The sequence below is a fragment of the Strigops habroptila genome, chromosome 3, assembly GCF_004027225.2.
Source record: "Strigops habroptila isolate Jane chromosome 3, bStrHab1.2.pri, whole genome shotgun sequence".
Classification (NCBI taxonomy): domain Eukaryota; kingdom Metazoa; phylum Chordata; class Aves; order Psittaciformes; family Psittacidae; genus Strigops; species Strigops habroptila.
Genome location: NC_044279.2, coordinates 18695386 through 18711834, shown reverse-complemented (window position 1 = coordinate 18711834; position 16449 = coordinate 18695386). Strand labels below are relative to the sequence as shown.

Here is a 16449-nt window from a genome sequence, read left to right as displayed (position 1 = left end):
TTTTTTGACAGCAGTCAGTAAAATACTAATCTAAAAAAAAATCAATTTAAATCTATTGTCATTATTTAATAAATACATTACACTTAATGTCACATTGCTCAAACTATGCTTACAACACTACTGTGGGCAGAATTACAACAGAGGGTTACCACCTTCCAGCACTCAATAATTGTTAATGTTTTTAATACCATGCCATAAACCAACCCTCCCTCTCCTCAAAAATCCCCCAAACCAAACACCAGCTAAGGACATGATTTCATTTAATCATTGCTAATTATTATATACTTTTTTATAAAAGTAAATGACAGAGAATGTGGTGTCTGTCTCTAATCAGTATTTCAACTGGACTAAAACTCTGTTCAGAATATGTTTTCAAAAATTGATAAACTACATGTCTAAAGGCAGACATGTAGAGATGAAGAACAGGACCTGTGTGTGAGATGCTTGTGCCTAGCTAGGGCTAGGTGCAAGGTGGTTCTCACATATAATAAACATATAGTACCATTAAAACAAACAAACAAAAAAAAAATCTATTTTAAACACCGTCAAAAATAATGAGAAAAACACCCCACAGAAATCATCAAAATAGCAAATAGGTTAAGAGATCTCTGGTAAATTCACGTGGGGAAAGGCAATGTGTCCTGTCTTCAACCTGATAGGTGATAGTTTGGTAAATATGACAATCTCATTTCGACTCTCCTTTACAGCTGTGCTTCTTTATGTAAACAAAGAAATACAAATTGGATTGACCAGGTTTTTTTATACCTCACATGAGGAAGATGTTATTTAACTTTGGGATCAGACTTAGAGTAGCCAAATAAAAATTTATTGTACATGCACACTGCCACCAAGATGAAACACTGAGAAAAGAGTTTTCTGATGAATTAGGGCACGAAGCTAGAATGGAAAAGCTAACCTGTAAGGAAAGTACCCTGTGGTCACCACATGGGTTTGAACCCAGGACTCTCCTGTGTAATTCTTTTCTTATGCTCTTCAGTTTCGACTAAAACTTTGTTATAAAAGTCTGAAATATTTTGCTAACAAAAATACAGTCTATACTGTTTACTAAGGGATCTTGATGTCTTTTTTTTCTGACAGAATTAAAAATGGCTTGTTGGTGATTTTCTGGAGACCTGTATGTAAGAATAGGAATAAACACTATGAGTTATGCAATAAAAACACTTATTTAAACCTAACCCTGGCTACCAAGGTTCTCCTATGTTTGCTCTCAAACAGAAATACCTGTAAGTTCAGGTACGTATTCCCTTAAGCAAGGCAGGCATAGCATATATGAAACACTATTTATTTTGCTTTGAAATGAACACAGTAGAAAAGGTGGAATATATCAAGATGTGACAAAGATCTCCCAGGATTGGAGGTCTATTTGGGAAAATATGCCAGCTATTTTGACATTTAGGAACTTTCAGTATGCAGTGAGGTTACTTCTGTGTCAGTCACAGAATAAAAATTAAAAAACCAACCAACCAAAAAAAAAAAACCAAAAAACCACCAAACACAAAAACCAACCAACCAACCAAAAAAAACCCCAAACCAACCAACCCAGCATAATTTCATACCCAGTTCTGAATTAAATTTGGCATTCTACAAAACCATTGATCCAGTAAATGAGCTTTCTACTGACAAGGAACAAGAAGCCTATGCTGTTCTGCAGACAGGGGAGCCAGGAACTGGAAGTCACAGTAGGCAGGCAGATCAGCAACTCCACCACCAAGGGACAACATTACAGAGTACACATGCCAGAAAAGCAGACGACTGGTGGCAGCGACCAGAGTCAGGCAATAGCCCTGTGGATGCCATCCATGTCCTTAGTGACAACACAGGTCTGAGATCAGGCCAGGAAGGCAAGTCAAGTGATGCCAGGTCAGGGGCAGCAAGGTGCAGTGCTGGGCAAAGACACAGCTGCAACAAAACTCACACAAAGACCTAGGGCAAGGGACTGAATTTAAATGCAGCTCCCAGGCAAAGGGGACAGAAATCCCTGAAGAGGCTCCTACAGCTCATTCTCACAGTTTATGTGTTTGATCCCAGGTTACACAGCTGAGCAAAATCAGAGCTGATTTTGAACACAGATAGCCAAACCCCTAGGTACTGGGGAAAGAGGCTGCAAACTCTGTTAATTCACTTAGCATCCTGATACCTGCATCAGCCAATTTTTTTTTTTTCCAGTCAGCAGGAGTTTAAATGCTGTGAGAGTTTAAATCCTCAGCCTTTGCAGAGGACAGGACGCTTCACAGAAGCAGACTATTGCCTCAAGATTTTCCAGCAATTTTCCCTTTGATTTGACTAAGGTCAGTATTGAACAGCCATTTCAGTTCTGGCAGGTACTCAGATTAGAGGGCATAAAATAATCCAAAAATAACAACAAAAAAATAATTTAGCACCTAGCTTTACACACACACATGCAAAGAAGATAAAAAAGGTGGCAGTTTTTTTAATACAGTTTTGAAGGATTCCAATTTAACTTGCTTTGTGGATATGAAGAGTTTGGAAACAGAAACATATGTCAGGGGTCCATTTATCTAATTGATTCACCATCTTTTAGCCAGAAGAAAGCACTCTTCCAACTGTTTCAGTAGTGCTTCCAAGATACTGTATGCATTTAAACAATTTCAATGAAATTTGATTATAGCTGCTTACCAGTTTTATCAGATTGCAAACCCTTTATCTCAAAGCTTATTAACAAAAGGAATGACAAAAAAATAATACAAATTCTTCAGTGTATTTTTTACATGAAAGAATCTTTTACTTTACAGATGGGCAGATGTTAAAGTGTCATATGGAAAACTTCTTTGTTCCCATAATCCTTTACCACTTTAAATAAGAATCTTCAGCTGAAGTTTAGCAAGGAACAATTTTTAAGCTCTGGGAGCTGGGAAGCAGGCATTTCTACAGCACATTGAAAAACGTTTCCTCAAACGTCTACTGGTTCTTGTGGAGTATGACTAGCATAAAATGCCAGACTTTTCAGCTGAGAGGGTTTTTTTTCTTTCTATTAGGCTTGATTTCGACACTATGATATTTTGTTCCCTCCTTATCACAGTACGTAGATCTTATTGGTCTCCTAGACTGTAAATTTTGTTGATCATACCACGTAGCTTTCTACCTTAAGGTTATTGAGTTGGAGTACTAGCATCATGCATCTCAAATCTGCATGATGTAAACTTTATTTGCAATATATATTTCATCCATTCGACCAAGAGGTGACGCTCTTGTGTTTCTTCCTCTCTGCAGTAATCTACAGACAAGTTTATTGAAGTCTTTTAAAAACAGAAGGGATTAAATATAACCAAAAGTTTTCATAATAATAAATCTTAAAAAATTAAACTATGCAACACTGTTTCTGAGCATTGCTTCAATTACTGTGAAACTGTGATTTCTGGTTGTAGTTAATGGTGTGGAAAGAGTATGTGATGAGGTCTAATGTCAGACCACTACCGGGTGCTAAAAATTATGGAAGGAAGAGTTACCAACCTTGAACCATTTATTGCTAAATAATATCCAGTCTACTTCATCTATATTCCTACCAGCCTCATTTTTACTTATGACACCTACCAGGATAAGGAGTAAAGCCATTGAAGTCAATACATCTGAATTAACATCAATCAAAGTAAATGAAAAGAAATATTTATACGTGTATATATATATATATAATTAAAAAAAAACCCAACACAATACCATAGGTCAAACTATAATGAAAGTAGTTTAGAAAGAGCTACATTTGTTCCATTTTTTCCAGTTCTAGCTCCACTTCAGGGCTATGAAAACTATTTTGATAGAAATTCAGGTCCGCATTACAGTTACAGAGTAAATCCAGAATCATACTGTTATATTAATGAACAAAAAACAAGAAAACAACTTCTGATTTTATACTCCTGTAATCACATCTGTAAAAGCAGATTAGGAACATTTTGCTTTTGCAACTAAAATGCAAATGAGCTAGCTGCAGAAGGAACAGTGCATTACAGCATCAGACCGATCGCCCATAGAAAGTCTGTGGGATCTTCAGTAGCTGCCCAACATTACAGAATTCCATTTAGGAGGAGGAAGTGGTTTGCAAACTACTATGTATGGTTTTACTCTACTTAAAACAACCTAAACCACATAATCTGTGACAAAACTTCTTATATATAGAATTAATCTTCATTCTTTAGCAGATTGCTGACCATTTAGGAGATCATTAAAAGTAGTCATAGTAATTTGGCTTTTTAATTTGAATCTCTCCCTGTTAAATTAAATCCCACCCATCAATATAATCGATTTAGAGTTACTCCCTTGAAGTTAAAAATGGTATAGCCTTATGCTTAATTCTATTTTCAGTGATGTGGCTACAAGCTTGAAGACTACATAAGAATTTCAGAATCCACATTTGTGAGCTTCTTATGTTCCCAGTTTCAGGGAACACAAGATGCTTTGCTAGAGCTACTGTAGCACATTTTCCGGTACAAACCAAAGATGTCACCATCACTGCTAAACTGCCTCTGATGCATTTCCTTTCCTCATGCTAATCTATTTGGTAGTTTTCACTAATTTACCTGTTTTACAGTGAAAGATTCATCATACTTGCAAGTTAGGAATTGATGATGTGGGTGGGATCAGGATGGAGATTTTTATTAGTTGCCATCAAAGAAAGCCTCCTGTGCTGTCTCCTGCCCTTGACCCAAAACCCCTTTTCATCCCCCTGGTGCTGTCAGTCCCTGCCCCAGTGATACCACCACAGGACCAATCCCAGACGGCCTCAGCCTACCTCCAGATCCATAGAGATGCTCAGCGCCACTAGCTGACCCCTGGCCTGCTCCAAACCCTGTCTGGGGGACGGCACAACAGGGACTCTCAGCCAGGGCCCATCCCACTGCCTCTGGCTTTTGGCAGTAGGACCGGCCTTAGTCATGAAGCCGTTCTCTGACACCCCACAGGGAGCCCCCTTAGCCCCCAGCACCTGGCCCAGGAGAGCCACCAGCCCTCACAGTACTCTGACACAAGTCAGCAAGCTTTAGCTTTTACCCTATGATGTTCTGACCAGAGGGGACTTACATTTGAGTTCTTTATTCGTCTTCTGTTTGGTGACTAAAGGTACATCATAGCATTTCTGTTATAATGTAAATAACTGCTTGAAATATATACCTTTTTTATGTACAATATTTTCTCACTGCTTTCAACACAGAGTTCAACAAATCCATTTAGATTTTCAGGATTTCATTGGGGTTTCTATGTATGGACTGTGTATAACACTTGTGTTAGGCGCAACTGCTCAGGCAGGTCTTTCAAGGGATGTAAGGCTGGCAGCAAAGAATGCCAAAAGTCTTGGCTGGTTATATTTTATCACTTCTTAGACGTGTGGCACCATTCATGGGTTAACCATCTTGCATCCTGAATTAGACCACAATTGAAATTAGTCAGATTATTGACAGTCAGTATTCATGGGATCCAGTGGAGCTAGTTTTCTTGATGCCTTTTCCGAGCCATCTATATTAAATACCTATGTTAGGAACTACTGGCTCACTCATGCACACACATACACAGGATGACAGAAGCAATAAAACCCACCAGGCATGTCACAGTATAGATAGTATCCTATTCTTATCTATCTCAGACTTTTCTGATCAAAGATATGTCAGGAAGAAGTCTCACCTTTTGGGTTAGATTTCTTACTATCACAGGTAGAAGGCACAGTCCTGCATCATGACTTTGATGCAAATGCCCCACAAAGACATAGAAGAAACAAATTTTATCTTTAAGATTCAGAATTTCCTTAGGGAAATTGCCTGTATGACATTTTTTTCCCCTCTATATACTTTTTCACTGCTTTGCTAGGAATTCAGACCTGACTCTGTCCCAGTTTTGGACAACACACCACAGGGATCCCTGAACCTGAGCATAAACCTCATTTGGGTCAGAGTAGAGAAAGCCTGCAACCTGAATTTCAGATTCTGAGTTGAGCTGGAAGTCCTGGTGGCTAGGGGTAAAATTATATGAACCTTTCCCCTTAAAGATAAGGATTTTCAAACTCAAACTGCATTTGTTCCTAGGCACCCCTCTTACAGGAGTCTGTTTTAATTAACTGCGACAGAAGATAATTCCTCATCAGTTTAAGAAAAAAAAACCAAACAACAAAAGCCATAATAAATCTTGCTGAAAAGGATAAGCACGAGTTCTTACCTTACTGCAATATTTCACTTTAATTCCGTCTTAATAAAAATGATACAACTTTCTTATTTATGAAACTATAAGTAAATGTAACTGGGAAAGACATTCATATTCATGAACTGAAATTTTTAAAGCCAATTAGTCATTTTATACCAACTTTTTTTAATTCCTAAGAAAAATGTTTCCAAATTGATTAGGCTGTTTTGAAATTGTTAGTCAACACACCTAGAACCCTGTGGTGGTGTTGTTATGACAGCCGCTTAAAAGCCAAGCAAAGATTTATTTGCTATATGCTTGAAAAGGTCAGAGAGAAAAATACTTACACAAGGACAATGCACACAGTTTTATATAAGCACAACAAGGTAGTAAGTTCAAATATTTGCCCAAATAGAAGTAACTCCTGCCTGTCATTTTTAAAATGACCTTCTGATTAAAGGAGCGTACCAAAGCATTTGTGATGAATTTGAAGAGGCAGTAATTCAGTTTTTCACATAGGCCAGTGGGACTGGGGATGTTTCACTCAGATTGGTTTGTTAAATATTTTATGGATTAGTTTTCTTCTTCTATTGAATTGGAGTGTAATCATCACATAATATCTTCTTTACTGTTGAGGAGCACGTAAAGAGGCTTTTTATATTTGATTATTTATTTGTAGGGTACCTAATTCATCAGCATCACTTGGTTACTGTACCTGTCTTCAAGAACAATTTTCTACGATATAATCTAACAGAACTGTTAGATGAATCAACAGACCCGACAATCTGAATAGAATTGTCCTTAATGTTGGCTAGTGGAATGTATCAATTGCTTCTTGCCTTTCATAGAACAAAACGAAAACCTAATCTCATACAAAAAACCCCAGCCTTTCACTGTTTAATTTTTTTATTAAATTAAAATTATTAATGTTTTTAATTGTTGATAGTAATATGATTAGATAGTAATACAGTTGGAATTGAGTTCACTTTCTTCATAGCTTTGGATTCGTGACTAATCCCATACTGATAACACACCAATGTTTTGGCTGTTCCTGAACAGTGCTTGGCAATGATAAGGCTTGCCCTTTTTCTCACTCTGCTCATTGTGCCCTTTCAAAAAAATAGGCTAGGTATAGGCAAGAATTTGGGAGAGGCTACAGCTGGTACACCTAACCTGAACTGCCCAAATGGATGTCCTATGCCATATCACATGCTGCTCAGCAATAAAAACTAGAGGAGAGGGTGTCTTCCAAGGTAGCTGTTGCTCAGAGATTGTCGGCGCAGCAGTCTGCCATCAGAAGTTGTAAGTAATTGTCTTTGGATCTTTTTGTTTTCCACTGATTCCTTCACTTTTTAAACTGCCCTCATCTTGGTTCACAGGCTTTCTTGGTTTTGCTTTTCCTATTCTCTTCCTCAGTCCCAATGAGGAGGGGGTGGGAGTGAGACACCAGTTGTGTGGGTGCTTTGTCACTGGCCAGGGTCAACCCACCAGAAGGACATATATGCATACAGGTATTAAATATCTATGCCAATACTGGAAATCATATTTTGATTATTCTGTACAATGGTTATGCAGTAACATATGGACCTATTTTAATAAACTGTTTCAGCCAGATATATCTGAAAGGCCTGATGAGCTGCTGGTTTTGAGATGCGCCTGCTCATCGATTAACAGGTCAGAACAGGATGATCTGATTACCATTGCATGTATCCAAGCATTCACACATCAGGTGAGTCTAGGCCAACTGGCATCTCAGCTGAGCAAACTTATATCCCTAGACCATCCCAAAGCCACACTATCATACATACGTCTTTGATATTAAGGTAGTACTAGAGTCTACAAATAATTCAAAACAATATCTAGATGACTTTGGCTTCCAGATTGTTCTAATCCACAATCCACAGAGCTGCCAACTGCAACCCTTCACAAACTATGTGTTAGACCCTGAAAATCATTATAATGCCTCACAAATGATAAAAATGGACTTCTAAAAATTACATTTACTTTTTTGTTCTGAATAATCATCCTTATGGTTTCAGTCTCTGCTCACATGGGACACAGATGTAATTAAAAAAGTAAACCCTAGAATGTTAACAATAACAACAACAACAAAAAATGTATAGCAAGTGAAATTTTAAACAGGCAAGTAAATAGAACCAAGCTTCAAATAAAATAAAATTTAAAAAAAGATGCCATTGTGATTATACATGTATTAGTCCAAAAAATATCCAAATTAAGCTACCACCTAAACTAATGTTTAGCAAAGTCTAGAAAAACTGGGGAAAAAAAACCCTTGGAAATTAGAACTTTTTAGGGCATTCTTATAGGGAATTTAAAATAATTCCTCCTAAGGAATATTTATAGGTTCTCATTTTCATACATTTCTATTTTAAAATATTTGAATACAATATATATCACGACAGTAAGGACTGTAAAGGATGTCAGTGAGATTTCTAAATCTCTCTGAATAATAGATGGTTTCTGAACAATTTTGCATATGCTAAGCATAATTCTCTGCCTCTCCATGTATGTGTTCTGTGCCATCCGGCGGGTGCGGGGGGAGCTGATCTGCAACCACACTGCGGTTCACGGGAGGAACCACAGGCCCTCCAGAGGTTAAAAAACGAAACAACAATTAATTTTATTGTAAACTTCCCTAAAACTGTGTCAGGAGGAACAAAAGTCTTGGCAGGTTCTTATTCTTATAAAAGACACGAAGCAGAAGAGGAAAAGGAGAAAAGAAAGTAAACAGAGAAACAGGCTCACCGTCCCGTGGATCCAGCGACGTCTTCTCGGCCACCGAGTGGAATCCTTTCAGTTGTGGTCCTTTCAGTCCTTGTGATCCTTGCAGTCAGTGTCTCCGCTGTGGTCCGTGGTGGATGGGTGGTCGCCACACGCCGAAAGACGGTTTTGATTTTTTCTAGGGCCAGGCGCTCTTGGAACCCTCCTGCAGGTCAGACCCACCCGCAGGGGATCGGCTGAGCCTCGGACGCGGTTCACGTTGTGCCCTGACGGGCGCCGCAGGGTCTGCCGCTGTCTCCGGGCAGTTTGTTGCCCGGGCAGTTGATCTTCGCGGCCTCAGGGCAGACAGCACAGGAAAGCATCCCCCGCCTTGGTGGAGCAGGATCCCTGCTCTGCCGCCAGCCGTTTGCCCAAGCGATAACGAGCTCTCAGTTCCTTCTGTCTTCTGGATTGTTTTGAGACAAACACAAAAAGAGGCTCTCGACCATCACATTATGCTTTTAACATATGTGCCTAATGAAGAATTGTAATGTAGAACAATCATTTCTATACTGCTTATATTTTTTCCAATTATACCAGCATACTAATTTGCAAGTCGAAAGATATCCCAAGTTTCACACAACCCTTTCCAGTGCCTGTAGCTCTCCAGCTGCTATGAAGAATTTACTTATTTCTAAGCGGTTTTCATCAATATAGAAGCTTACTTTGTTCTTATGATCACTTACCTATGAAGTCCATGCATCTTTGTTCAGAACATGTGGCTGCAGATTCATCAAACATATTCTTTATCAGAATTTGAACATACTTCTCTACTAAAATAAATCAAACAATGTTATGTTTGTGGTTACACTTCTGGTAATGATTTACCTTCAATCATATATGTTGTATAGGTGATTATATATTATTAATATTTTATTCTGTGTAAAACACTTTTAAATCGGTATCTTTGAATATGTTTACATCCTTTACAGACTGACTGACTCTTCCTACAATGTAAATTTGTGGCCTTTCTTTGCCCATAATCCAGCTGAGTTGGAGAAGAACCAACTTGAAAATGGAAGCTAGCATAAATTGTCATGTCAGGGTATGCTGCCCTTATTCTCTCAATTAACCTTCCAGCTTCCATCCAGCTACTGTGAAACTACGCAACAGAATCAGTTAACACTCAGATAGAACTGCCTGAGTTTGGCTCACATTACTATTTCAGCTCACCGTTACTACATGAAAAGAGCACAGTGGGGCAATGTTCCTCTGGCAAGCAAACCGCAGTGCCAAAGACTGATACACAATCACTAGTTGGAAACTTATAATGCCAACATTTGCAAAGTGCCTGTGTGTACATATCATGGTAGATCATAACCTTTAAGTGTTTACTTTAAGCTTGTATTTCTTTTACATGTATTTCTTTTACATGTATTTCTTTTACATACAGTCATAGGTGGAGTCATGTTTCCAACAACAAAGGTAGTTTTTGCATTGGATTTCGTGATTTCTCCCATCTTTCTAGAATTCAGACTTGTACATATGCTTCAAGGTGTGCATTATCTTTTCCTATAACCAAAAAAAAAAAAAAAAGGAAGAAAAGAAAAAGTTTCTACAAGGGCTGTACTTCAATTGTGCCACACATCATGTTTTGTAATTTAAACAGCACAGGTCAAGACTGTGTCGGGCTGAGAAAATCAGCTTCTCCAGCTAAGCTCTTGTTCCCCTTTTTTCAGACAAGTGTTAAAGAGCAAGGGACTTGTTTCCTTCCCTGAACAGAGCACTGGGGAAAGGAGCTATAGGAGAGAACTGTTTCCTGGTTTTCTGTAGGGGATATCCTCAGTATCAGTTTTATTGCAGCTTACTAAAGCACCTGACTCTTTGCTAAATAATTACTTTATCAGGGAAATTTGAACCTTTATCTTATGAGGAAGGTAAACACAGCCTTCGCTTTCAGGTGAGGAAAGATTTTTTTCTCAGTGCCCAAAATGTAAAATACCTGCCCACCTCCCCCTCCTCCCCCAATATTCCATTTTAAGGGGAGATGATATTTAGAAAAAGGGAGAAGCTTCCAGGCTGTTGGGAGTCTCTGCTACATGCAGATGATGTTCATGGTTTCTCAGAGCAGTTTCCAAACACTTGTATGGGATTCTTTAAAGAATTAGTTTGCTTTTCCCTGTCAGCTTACATGAAATCCATCCATCTTTTGAGAAGTTCTCATGTTAATTTTAAGAAATAAACAGGAATTAATTCTATTTTCACTGTCTTTTAAGAACAGGCATATATATATATGATTCATTAAGCTTGAAAACAACAATCAGAAGTGACTCATGCATTTGGATCTCAGAAAACTTTTGAACAGGATCTTGGCAGTTGGAAGTATATTACCTATCTGCTACTTTCCTGCATAGGGAAGGAATAGCAACGATTTCAGCACTAACACGAGCCAGGCACAGTCAGTACAGACCGTAAAAACCTTAACTGAATTTTTCTTCTCAAAAAAAATAATTAAAATACGGTCACCCAGCTGCCTCAAAAAAATGAGTAAGTTAGGTGTGTTCAAGAAAATAAATAATTAAATGATGCAAACAATATTTTGATCATTAAGAAGTGCAAATGTGTCCAGATGTGTCTGGAACAGATTGTGAGTGCCAAAAATGGCAACAGCAAATAAGAAAATGAAAGTACAATTTGAATGGGCTAATCGCTAACAAGGTTTGCTCTATCCAAGCCTATAACTCACAAGAATTTAAGAGTGTTGGGGGCACTGAGAGTATGTCAAAGACTGGGGGGAGAAACCGTGATGATCCTGTACCAGGAGCCAAGACTGTCTTCAACCTCTAGAGAAACCAGGGAATAGAAGAGAGCCCAGGGGACCTCATGACCCTGTCCAGGACTATGTACAGCACCCTGACTCATCCTGTTTCTCTTTGGGACCACGAGCTCTCTCCCACAAAACAAAGAAGTGATGTAATTTGTAAAACTGCATAAATCTCTGATTAAAGTGTTTTGGTATCTAAATGCCCTTAGCCCTCAAACTGTCAGTAGGTCTTAATCTGCGACAATGTGCCTAGCTATTGCTCTCGCAAAGCAATATGTTTTCCAATAAAACATCTGCTTTTCAGTTAGAAGTGTGAAAGTTTGCATAATTAAACCACTTGCTTAATAATTTAATGGAATCACTTTCTATGATGTTAAAAAATCCTGGCAAATTGTCCCACTAAACACTTCACTAGCGAAAAATCTGTAAGTCTTTAGTTTTAAAGTATTCACATTCACACACAAATCAAGGCCTGGAGTACAATGAAGGCAAATAATATTCCAGACTGTAGGGAATAAATAATTCCTTAACTTGACTTAGTGAAGCAACTTTTTAATTCAGTTGAGTGTATCTTTACATTTTCGTTTGTTGGTATATTTGCCCTAAGGATACAGCATAACTTTTTCTTTATTTAATTCTCTACTTTTCTGCATGTGTATAGGAAACCTACCATTGATGACCCAGCAGAGCGGCTGTGGATGGCATCTAATCATGTGAAATATGTTTGAGCCAGATACGAGGAAGGCTTAAATTAGCAGAGCTCTTGAAGCCAGCTGACTGATGGGATTGTATATTCACGTAGGATCAGCCCTCTGTTGTCTGATGGGTGCATTTTCATTGATAGCTACAGAATCTGTTTCAGATGAGTACACATTTCTCTCAAACGTATCATTACTGTGGAGGAAAGTGGTAGTTAATAAAACTGCATTGTTACTAGGGTCATCTTTCAAACATTTCACCCATATTGGGTAATGAATAATAATAATAACAAACAATAATAACCATACAAATCAAAACAAAATGAGGACTCTATTCTACATCAGGATTGTTCATCTCCAAAGGGTGGGTGTGGGAGGCAATAGAGCTTTCTAGTTCTGATATCAGGTTTCTTATGTAAATCCTATTTTGTCTCTTTCACCTTTGTATATAGAAAGAATGAAAGATTATATATAATATATAAAGTATAAATAGAAAATGTAAAAAATATAAAATATATAAAAATATAAATTATGTATAAAGATATATTAAAGATTCTTTTTCCTTTTCAAGTTTCTTACTTTTCAGTAATTTCAAGACCCTACAGCTGGTTCTTTGGGTTTAGTTAAGCAACTAAATGTAGATAATTATAAAGTTTTTGTTCTCCCTTTAATGTATTTGGTCAATTCAACAGTGAGATATCTGTAACTATTTTGAAGATGAGGGGAAGGGAAAAGGTCTCATTTTATGCATGCATACTTGAAGAAAAATGGAATAGAGTGTGGTATAAGCTAAAGCTAGATTAGAAAAAAAAATAGGTTATTTGTCATGTTAGTTCATCATTATTTAATTACTTACTGATGAACAAATCCCTAAAGGTTTGAAATCCTATTTAAGTCCTCTAAATGAGATTTTTGTCCTTAACCAAAAAGTTCATGAAACCTTAAATAAGGAATCTTAGAAGTCCAGGTGAAAAAAAGAATGGGTTTGTAAGTATTTAAGAACAGCAGAGGTCAAGAAATTTGTTCTGAGGAAGAATGTGTGATTTTGGTACCTTTTATATTTTGCAATAAACAAATACAGTTATGGTTCCTTTGTCTTCATGCTAAGTGGAGGAAATATTTAGTCAAGCAGGAACAATCTTAAGAATTAAAGCTGTCCAATGGGAAACATAAAAATTTGATTTGGACCAATAAAACCTTTGCAGTAAAAATCAGTAATACTTCTTGTGTTTATCTTAAGCCGATTTTTTTCATGGGATATATATCTGTGTTTGGAATGTGTTACAATTATAAGTCAAGTGAAGACAACCCCAGTTAATGTGAAATTTCAAGGAGAAAGCAAGAAAAAAATTATGAAATTAGTATGGTATGTATTATGTTTGTACAAGTGAATAAGGAAGAAAAAGAAATGTCTGAAGACATGAGTTTAAGAATGTGCCTTTTATAGCAAGTATAGTTTAAAATATTATTTGGTTATGGACTAGATTCTGTGATGGTACATTCATCACACAACTGAATTGATTATTCACACACAATTAGATTTAGTTAGGATAAGGAGTCTTATGGACATTTTAATCACTTGCTTCTTGAATTAAAAAGGGGTGTACATTTGATTTACTGTCATCTGGATGGGTGATAAAGATCAACTAGTTGATAAATGTTGCAAATGAATTTGCTGATTGAAGCTATCCTTTCATTTGTTTTGCATAATAATTAAAGATTAATTAAATCAGACATTCCTCTAATGAAAGACTCTTACCTGAAGTTCCCTTCATCCAACTGGAAATATGAAACCAAAAAGAAAATTCTTTTAAGAGTGAGGGTTTGGATAAACAGAAAAGGCAATCATTTTATTGTTCTGCAGTTATTGATGCAAGCAATGTATAACATTTACACTCTGAGTATTTAGAACAATAATTACTTTTGGACCTGACATTAGTAACATTCAAAAATGAGCATGTAATCAATATAAAACTTGTAAAGTTTTGTTGTTTGTTTTTTTCTTTAAGTGGAAATGGATTATACGTGTGACAGAAGTAAGCATAGACTTTAAACTGAACAACTTCTAAATCTACTAATGGTGCAGAACAAGCGCTTTTCTGATTAGTGAAGTGAAAATAGTTACTTATTAAAGGCAGTCTTTTGAAATCCTGTTTTTTATTGTTTCACGTGCTTCCCAGCAGTCAAGAAAGCATATTTGTTTGTCATTATCAATGCCCTGAATTAATTCTCAAAAAAAGTTCACTTTTATAATGACTAAATAGGTTTGTTCAGATATATGATTCTGTATTTTCTATTTGTGAGATCTTTGTGTGTGTGTGTGTGTGTGTGTGTATGTGTTAGACACTGCTGATTATAACATCTCTAATATGCCCATGTGGTTTTTTTGCACTGCTGTGCCAGAAGGTATCTGCTAAACTCCATGGTACTTCCCTATCACACTACATGGTGTCAGAGTTCAATTTCTTAGTTTGTGATTTAAACCCTTATGTTTTAAAGTAAAAAAATAGCAAAAACAAAAGCAGAGAAAACAAAAAATTTGAAAGGCCACCTCAGTTTTTTTCAGGATGATTTGGTGGAAAATAGATTAACACACCAAGAATATTACTAGTCTAAAAACACTTACTTCAGGGTCTTTTCAGGAAGATGAAGGAAAAAAATCAACCTGGACTTCTGTACTGTAATTCAGTAAAGGACATGTGACCTAAAAATTGGAAATGGAATTGTTATCTCAGTGTATCTTAGACACCTATTTTCAGTGGGGTGAATTGTCTCTATAGGCGATGGTCTGTGTGGGAAAACAGTTAATTTGAAACCTAATGTTTAGAAGGTTAAAACTATATCGTATGATTGCAGTCCTAGTGGTTTTGCTGAAAACAAAGTGATGAAAAAGAAGGAAGATTTATTTATAAAATTAATATAGATAGAAGACAAACTTTTACATAGAACTGAAATGTACTCTTGTATGAAGATGGAACGGACTGTGCAAACTTTCCTGCTTATTTTATGCTGCATTTATTTTTTTAAAGCATCTGGTGGTTGACAAGGTAACTAGCTAAAACTCTTAGCTGCCAGCTATGAATTTTTTTCATTAATTATATCCTTCTCTTTAAGCAATAAGAAAGCTACTGAATTAAATAAATAGTTGCACAGGTTGCAAGAAATACAAGCTATACAAGAGTTCTGATTGATTTTAATAATTAGAACACTAATCTCATGATAATTAATTTTATTCATGAATTATTATAATAATAAGTATCCATAGCAGTTTTTAATTACATTTGAATTGAAAGTGAGCACATGCTTTCCTAGGATACCTCTCTAGATTTATATTCTGTGGGCCATTTTATGTTTCCACAAGCCACCAGAGAATTGGCGGAATGGAGGAACATCTTCTAAACATAAGCAGTACAAATGAACAGAGTTTTCCTTGCAAAGATGTTAGGATCTAGAGTATACTGGTCAGGGAAACTGCCAAATTTTAAAATCATGTCTGGCGTTCTCCCAGGACAGCCATACTGGTATACGTCAAGGGTTGGACCAGAGCTGCGCTTTGTGCTACGGATACATAGTGTGGAGCAATGCAAATTGCTGGTAGCTTTTCTTAACCTTCTGTATCCTGAAAACTTTACTCTGTGGTTATGTGACATGCCACTGTATTTACCTATATAAAGGCAGCCACATCTGGCCCCTTATGGGATGGTTTTGGCTGAAAATGTGACATTGAATAGAAAGACAAGAGGAACAAAGAAAATGTAAGAGCTATTAAGGAAAGCATTTCTAACCATTGCTAAAATGTCATCTCTCTGATACTTGAACAGTAATTGTAATTGCACACAGCAACTTTTTGCTAACATTATACATCAGGTCAGAACTTCTGCAGCCATAACTCAGAATACTTTCAGAAATGCCAGTGGAGCTGTGGTAATGATTGTCCTGGGTTTAGCTGTAACAGTTGTTTTTCTCCTTCTTAGTAGCTAGTGCAGTGCTGTGTTTCAGCTTTAGTCTGAGAACAGTGCTGATAACACACCGATGTTTTAGTTATTGCTAAGTAATGCTTACTTT

At 36.9% G+C, this 16449-nt stretch overlaps 1 long non-coding RNA gene across 1 annotated transcript; it reads right to left on the bottom strand.

Annotated features, from left to right (window-relative positions):
• Nucleotides 1-10362: 10362 nt before the first annotated feature.
• LOC115605846 lies at nucleotides 10363-15088 on the bottom strand. Its single transcript, XR_003990744.1, has 3 exons — nucleotides 15011-15088; nucleotides 12357-12580; nucleotides 10363-10434 (listed from the first exon to the last, which is right to left on the bottom strand). It is a non-coding gene; the product is annotated as an uncharacterized LOC115605846 (long non-coding RNA).
• Nucleotides 15089-16449: the final 1361 nt, after the last annotated feature.